Source organism: Larus michahellis, chromosome 5 (genome assembly GCF_964199755.1).
Source record: "Larus michahellis chromosome 5, bLarMic1.1, whole genome shotgun sequence".
Classification (NCBI taxonomy): domain Eukaryota; kingdom Metazoa; phylum Chordata; class Aves; order Charadriiformes; family Laridae; genus Larus; species Larus michahellis.
The window spans coordinates 6,581,790-6,590,248 of record NC_133900.1 but is presented as its reverse complement, the minus strand read 5'-3'; positions in this window follow the sequence as shown (position 1 = coordinate 6,590,248).

Genomic DNA, 8,459 nt, shown 5'->3' with positions numbered 1-8,459 from the left:
TCAAAGAGGTCACCCGGTTACCCTTTCCACAAACTGGAGGTGTGGATAACTCAACAGTTTCTCCATTATACAAGAACACATGAAAACCTGCCTTTTGTATTTACAGACGGAAGAGAATATTAGAAAACTCATACAAAGCAGCACGCAAACTTCTTTGAAAAGATAGCCAGAAGTCATTAAAGGATAAGTTGACAGCAGCTAAATATTTATATTCAACATGTCACATTTATCACAACATACCCTTCTTTTTCCAGAAAAATGTCTCTGTTAGGGTCTAGGACAGACAGTATCCAATTAATTTGTTTCTCTTGGTTATATATACCAATATTATGTTCCTTTAAAGAGAGCGAGGGAGCCAAGTGGGCCTCTCTGCAGGGGAAAGGACACAGTAGCTTCATTTGAGAGCTACTGGGTGTGCTTAGGGGGGGACAGAAGCAAACAGCGAGGATACATGAGTTCACGAGACAGTTCAGACTCAGGAGATAGCCGAGAGCAGCAGGAGAAGCTAGACACAAGCCCCAGCGACAATGGAAAAAAGCTCACTAGGGACCAGAGTGAACTTGCAGTCTGCTTCAGCCCCAAAAGCCACAGAGCTGCCTGAAACCAAGACTGGATGCGAGGACAAAGTGAGCAGCAGGAGATTTGTTTATAAACCCTTCCCCATGTCTAGTCTGTCTTTTCTCTCTCTTGTCTCTGTTGTACGAGGTTTGTCTGATGTAGGCTTTGTTCAAAGAAAACCTGAGGTTTGAGTTTAAAAGCTCTTTGAGGGAAGAGGTCTGGACAGACCTACCTCGAAGCTCTGCTAAGAGATTTATTTATTTTAAATGGCTGAGATATTTTGGTGTTTCGTTTAATTGTGATGACAAATATTTAGTTACTATATGCAGCCTATAAGTAATGGCTTTGTCAAGCTTTACGTCTTAGAGAAGGGTGAGCGACAGCATCACGTGCTACGCACAAGGAGACAATTGGAGCTCAGCAGTGATCTCAGAAGCAATTCCTTCACGCTCGGATATAAAGTCAGCATGGCGCTCTCGTAAAAAGGATTTCATAACTTTCCAGTCTTTCTCCACTCTTCCCATACTTCATCCGAACTACTGATCAAAACCTGCAGGCAGAGCCTCCCGCAAAGCACGCTATGAATGCTAGACTGAGTTATTATACAATCAGCTGTAATGCCACTTGAGCAAGGTCAGAGAAAAGTGATCAAACATCTCCAAAACACGATGAGAAAAGGGGCTTTCATTGTCAATACCAACAGGCAACCTACGACTTAAGAGGATCCAGAAACAGTTGTAACTTGCTTTAGCCTACTGCTCAAACCAAAGCAGCAGGCACTGCGTTTTCTCCGTGTCCTTTAGGTCCGCTCCACCCTCTCTGGAGAGGGCATGAGATGAATTACCCGGCGCTCAGCAGTCACCAATTACAGAGGAAATGGAACCAGTGTATTGCCTATACGCTGTCACGCGTCATCTGCCTGCCAACGGTGCTGCGGCAGCCATTGTCACTGTGCTGTCCTCCCCAGCAGCCAGCTACACAGTTTGAACAAGAGAGGGTGAAGGAACATAAGGAAGCCATTAGAGGTTAGGAGCAGTGGTCCAACGTGACTCAAAAAGGGATCTTAGGAAACATAATGGAATCACTCATGAGCAACTGTCCGTCCGGTCAACATCTGCAGGCAGCCTGCAGCCGCTCCTGCTCTCAAAGCAGCCTAAACCAGTTCTCTAGAACAGCACGGTACGTGCGTTAGCTTAGTCTACCTGCCCGTTAGCTTTAAACGTGTCAAATGCTTCACGAAAATCCCAAAACTTTTGGTCTGTGAAAGAACGGCTGCAAAGAGACGGTACTTTGAAAAAGAAAAAAAGAAAACAAACAAGAGGAGGAACAATGCCTTGCTCTTGAACAATGAAGGGAGAGAGTTGTCTTTAGCTTCTAATTATAATGCTATGCAAAACAACTTGAAGTAAATGTATTTGTGTTTATTTCACATTCAGCTCCCCAATTGCGTGATGGGAAACTGAGGAGAATAAACACAGTAATAATAATAATGGGTCCAGATTGCAGCTGGCGTATGTATGGGTGTGTGGGAGGAAAAATACCAGGAGTGCCCACAGCCTGTGTGCAAGCCTTGCCTACACTCAGCAGGGTCTTCATCCATGCGTCCTCAAACAGTTCATTAATTCCCCAGGACACAGAGGATGAGTTTGTCCTGATTCTACCAAGGAGCAAAATTAGAACCATGCTTAGCTCTGCCGGAAAGGATATGCCCTCCCGCCAGCATCATCCCTCCCCGATGATAAGTTATCTGGCTTTGAGATGTAACATCCCTTTTTAATAGGCGTACTACTTTGTGTCTATAAACAACAAGTACTCAAGTCATAACATTTCCACCTGCACTTTTTCAGTTTTCCTCAGAGTAGATGGGATCAGTAAGGAAAGGCTTCAGAGGAGAGGGTATCTTTTTGAAGAGAGTGATAAACATTTATCTAACAGTTCATCGAAAGGTACCTCAACTCGAAGCTTTTCAGCGGGCAGAAATCAAACTGTAAATCAGTGGACTTTCCAAAATACACAACGGCTGGAAGCTCAGAATGCCAGCTATACATTCATTATTCACTCATGCCTATTGTGAGATAGGTAAGTCTTTTTTTTTTTTTTTTTTTTTGTTAAACAGACTGATACCTACCATTAAAGAGCAAATTGTTCTAGAAAGTAGTAACTAGCTGCGTTCAAAAACCTATCGGTGTTATCAGGTCACTTAAACTTGCATTTATAAATATTTATTTCTAAAAGAAATGGCTTTAAAAAAAAAGATGGAGGGGGGGAGTATGTCCCACGCACCCTGATATCAGCAGTGATTGTCCAGGCAAGCTGAGGATTATGATTATTATAACCAGTTATGTGGGCTTTCGAGAAGCAATAAAAGCATTCTTCCAAAGGAGACTTTGGAACCACTGAAGAGATTAAACGAAGTAAGAACTTGCATCTCCGAGAGGATTAATACCACAAGTTTACAAACCAGTCTAGACATTTATTTAGAAGACTAAACCATCTTTGAATTGTACCAGTTGCTATTGCAGCCTTTCACAGATTCACTGAAAACTCTCAACAGACTGTACAAAATCCATACAGTACCCAAAGACAACAAATGAAAGTCCCTCCTCAATAACATGGAGCTACTGGGGAAGAGGTTTAATATGGAAACGATGTGAAAAGCCCGACTTCTCTACACAAGGGTTTAAATTACACAGCCAGAAACAGCTGCTGCAGCTCAACAGGAAAATGCAGCATTTGTAAAACGGCAGCTTGAAAAGGCAGAGGGGTGGGGAAGTCGAGTAGAAATGAGCGTGCTGTAGACGTTAACACTTAAAAGAAATTGGGGCGTGGGGGGCCCAGGGGAACAAAATTAAAATCATTTACTTTACAAAGCATTTAATTTTCAGGTTTTGTTCTGTATCCCTCTGTTTCACCTGAAATAGTTGCAATCCCAGGTGTGGAACAGCACAGGTAAGAAAATAGGTATGAATTAGGAATTAAGTTAAACCACTGAGCTGCAGACATCAGCTCATTTTCTATCCAGACTCTGATCTTTTTCCCCCTATCGAACCCCCCCGTACTTTTACTTTAAGAATAAGCAGAATAATTTCTTGTCTCTCATTTTAGAAGCAAAGCAAACCAAAGCAGTGCTTCCCATTTGTGATTTCAAGAAGCAGCAGTTCCACTCCCGTCTTACAACCAGATTTCACATGGTCAGTCACAGACTCTTCGCTACCAGACTTGCTAGACTCAGAAAAAGAATTTTGACACAATTAAAATGAGAATTCAGGTCCTTTAGGAAGGTATGCATTGTAAGATTAATAGTTAATAATCCTGTCACCATTTATTTAAGCTAAGCCATCGGAGCAGAAATTTACAGTGATTTCAGCTGCTTGTTGCTACAAATGCTTTTAATAAAGCGAAGCAACTAAGCGCGTGCCTCCTTACTTCTAGCAGGTATTATGCTACGTGTTACTAATAACTGAGATGTTTCGCTTGCAAGATGACACAAATAGCACGTAACCTATCCTCTCAAAACCACCCTGTCAAATTCTGTATTTGCCATCAGTTTCTTGGCATCCGGAGTACCTAGGGCAGGTTTTTCAAAAGCGTTCGGGGACGGCGGGACCCTCCTATCATCAAAATTAGTAGGAGCAAGTCTGATGAGAACTAGTGCCTTCTGTCAAAGCCTCACGTAGAACTCGTCCACACGTAGCAAACGGGATTAGTGGGAAGATGCGTTAGCATCTGCTGAATCTAGGACGTGGCCTTTTTAGATTGCCTACACTGAAACCATTTATAGACATACAAGACTGACGCAGTCAAGAAAGAAATCCATTGACTTAAAAAAGCTGAAGGTTTGACGTTGGCTGTCCAGAGGAAGAGATTGTTTCCCAGTCATACTTACAGGCTGTAACAACGTCAGAGAAAACGCTCACGCCGCTGCCTGATACAGCAAAAGCTACGACAAATCGTATGTTTTTAAGAAAATTTACTTCATATTTTTCTACCTTATTTCAAGCACTAAGTACATAGCTAGCATTGTAATTAAACAGCCGAGCAATGCAAATACAGATACGTTTGGCTCCTATTCAGATCAAAACAAATTAAGGCTCTGAATACCCACGAGCGGCCTAGAGCCTCCCCTTACTGCCACGTGAGAAAAGTCTGATCCACCAGCATTAAAACACAGGCGTAGCAGGGGCGGGCAAAACGGGTCATGAGAATCAGCACGTGTATTTAGTGCCCTCAGAAACCGACAATTCATTATTTCCTCTGTTTCAGCCTTTTAACAGCTTTGCCAGTGTATTATCAACGCGCATTTATGACGTGAAGTACTTGTTCACTGTTTACGCAGAGAGCAGAGCAAGACGTCCAGAATTCTTTTGTTTGGTTGGCTTCTAAAGGAAAAAAAATATTGTAATTTATACTAAACCTCTTATGCATGAGGTTAACTGGCTCAGGAGACCTAACACAGGTAAGAAGTACGTACGCTTTTCAGGCAAAAGGAGGGAAGAAGAGGGAATTTTTTTTTTTTTTTTTTTTTAATAGGGCCCCACTTACAAATCACTCGCAAACAACTGGCTGAAATCCCAGTGTCACAATAAGAAAAATAAAATAACGCTCCCTGCCAGGGCTAGACGACAAAAACAAAGCCCCCGCAGACCTGAAAATTCTCCTTTTAACTGAAAAACGAATTTGAAGAGGCAAAGACAGACTGACCCACCAACCCCCCAACAACTAACTCCTATCTTCCCTCCTCCGAAGGCAGGACAGGCATCTTTTATAGTCCACGTTAAAAGGCTTGTTAAAGGAAGCAGGGTCACCCGGCCCCGGTGGTGGGGCTGGGAATGAAGCCCAGCTGCATCCTCCCGGGCTCCGCGGGGCAGCCCCACGCTCCGCACACCTGCCTTGCGCTTTGTGGAGCCGCTTCAGTCAGCGCAAGAGAGGTAAAAGCAGATGGAAAAAGCCATCTTCTTTGGTGTGGTTTTATTTTGTACCCGTATCATCATAAAAAACTCTGTGTAATAGGGAAGGGGAAGCAGAGAAAGGGGTTTTTTACGTTTTTTTCCTCAGGTTTCTATGGCCTCAGTAGGTGGCTTCGCTGATAAGCCGCTGCCCCGTGGTTTTAACCTGATCATTGTTACTTGCCTCCCAGAAGAGGCAGTGAAATGGCTCTGAGTTTGTTTGTTGGGCAAAACTGCGCATCTTACTCTGCTGCACCTTCTGAGCAGATGCGTTCGAACGAAAACCGGTGGCAAGAAGTAACAGGCAAAAAAAGAAAAAGTGTGTAATCGGCAAGAAAAAAACCAACCATTCTGATTCCTCTAGCCACCTCCTGACAGGGCTGGAATGCCAGGAGACCTTATAAGTAATAGCAAACATTATGAAATGGAAGAGGACATAAAAGAAAATGTTAATACCTCAAGAGTACTCCAGTCCTTCCTAACTTTCCGCACAAGGGCAAGAACTCCTTGTATACTTTGGCATCCAGAATCTTATAAAATATTTTCTTCGCCCATGCCAAGACTTTATCTGTTCATTGTAACTTGGACCTGCAGGAATGCTTGCAAAATTAAATTGTGAAAGGGAAATAAGAGTGGAAATACGCAGTTAAATTCTCCACTTTATTCCACCATAAGCAGTTAGTTTGTGGTTAGGAAGAATATAGATTACTATTGGTGGAAAAAGAAGCCAAACAACCTCCTTTTCCCGAATACTAAAATATATTCTTGGCCAAAGAAACAATGTAAATCAGTCTACAGACGTTGGTTATCAAATGCTGTCAATTCACACGGTCCTTGTTCTCTCTGGAGGGCCTCAGAGTTCAAAGCCCAAACCCTGAAATGAGATCTGCTTGGGGGAAGCCCTGCCCCTACACTGACGTCAGCCACGGCAGGTCCCCGTGCGGACACCGAGCGTCGCGTTACAAGACAAGGACCCAACCGACATTAATTGTACCAGGTACCTACTAATTAAGCTGACACACGAACTGGGAGGGGGGGAAAAAGGCATTCGTGCTGAAAGTGTGGGGTTGGATTCTTTTATCTGAGACACAAACAGAAGGTCTCCCTGGAGTAACTCTTTGACCTGAGGTGCTTGCTGAAAGCAGGCTTATAACCTGAGAATCTCGCTGGCCAGATTAGCAGAGCCACGTGACAACTGGCATTTGGAACTAAACGCCGCGCTCAGGAGTACGAGGTTTGCAGCTGGTTTTATTAGTAGTAGTATATTTTTTACAAGACAAGATAAAAACGAGTACCACTTGTAGAAAATGGAAGAGATGGCTTCTCTAACTGATCCAGACAGGGGTGGGTGAATAGTGACTTTTCCTAAGGCTCTGTACAACACCAACGGCTTACTAGTATGTGATTAACATTTGATAACTGACAGTCTTTAACATATGGTAAAAGCTTTCCATAGTGTCCACCAGTCTTCAGCCTCATGTTCTCTACTCAGTGCAAGCCAAGGGTAAACGATACGCTTTAGTGAAATGCGTCTTTAGTTCTAAAGAACTCTGCAGTCACAGTAATTTGAATTAATAGATGTAGTACCGAGAACGCAAATTCCTGGCCGTGCTGGGCCGAGCTGGGACAATCTCTGTGTGGTCAGTCAGACCAAAGATGTGTGGATTGCCACAAAACTCGAGGGCTGATCTCTGCTACCACAAAGGTTTAGGAATAGGTTTCCAAGCAGAGAGAGGGAGAGAAAGAAGCTTCCTGGTACATAGTTGCTCGTCGTTGTTTATGTACTGAATTAGATAATGTGCATTTTCACATCCCATTTAACTGAGTGTATTCAAACGTGATAACTTCAAAGCTAAATATTCAAAAGACTTTGAGCAACCACAACTATTGCTTTTTTTTTTTTTTTGCCAAGTGCTGAGGTAGAAACATGTTTGCTATTCCAAATAAGGATTTTCTTCCTCCCTGGTATGTTATCAGTCTTAAAAGTGCTACTTAGAACCCAAACAAATATGGCCGTGAGACCCATACCTTGTTTTTACAAGTGGCATTCTTGAACTGAAGTTGTATGTCTGCGTGTATAACTGATTGATTTATTCCGCAGTTCTGCTGCCGTCAGAATCTTAACTGGTGTTTTGTAACTCAGGGACCGTTTTGTCCCACGGGCTCTTTGAAGCTTACATTGTAAGGCTGCTGCCAGATTTGTCAGTAAGTAAATCAGTAAAATTAGATAAGCTCCGCTTTGACTGATGAAGGTGTTGAAGATTATCTTGCCGTGGTACGCAACGGCTCAATGACTCTTTACTTGTTTTGAAACAAACCACAATAAAAAATAATCTGTAGAGGATTTCTTCTGTGTTGGCAGAGTCCTGCAGTAGATAACGCCTTCATGAGGCATGGCCACCAGGCTGGGCCACTGTACATGGCTTTCCTGTAGCCCTGCGTCATCCTCAGCTGCATATCCCAGCATGGCATTCTTTCCCAAAGGGACACGTACCCTCAATATGAATGCTGAACTCCATTTAACCTTCTATTTCCAAGCTTATGTTTCTGTTTTAATTGCCTCTTCAGCCTTGTGCTTAGAAAAAAACCTTATATGTTATATATATTTGTATGTATATTTGATATACTGGGGTTTTTTTTGACCTTTTATGCCAGGTATCCATCTATTACATTCTTTTAAGTTTTTCATGTGTGTTTTGATGTGAAACTAAGGATAGAGATGTAACAGTGGATTAATGACAGGATCCAGATCTGTGACCTAGTCAGACCCAATGCAGGGCAGCGGTTTAAAAGTTATTGTCATTCTGCGGCCCCTGCGAAATGAGTCTGTAGATTTGTTTTGTTTCCCGGTGGACAGAAAGCGGCAAATCGGTGATGAGGTGAGCCAGAGGATGAAAACGCACACAGCCTGAACTGCATTCACGGCCAGGCTGACCGGCAGCGATGGGGCACGAG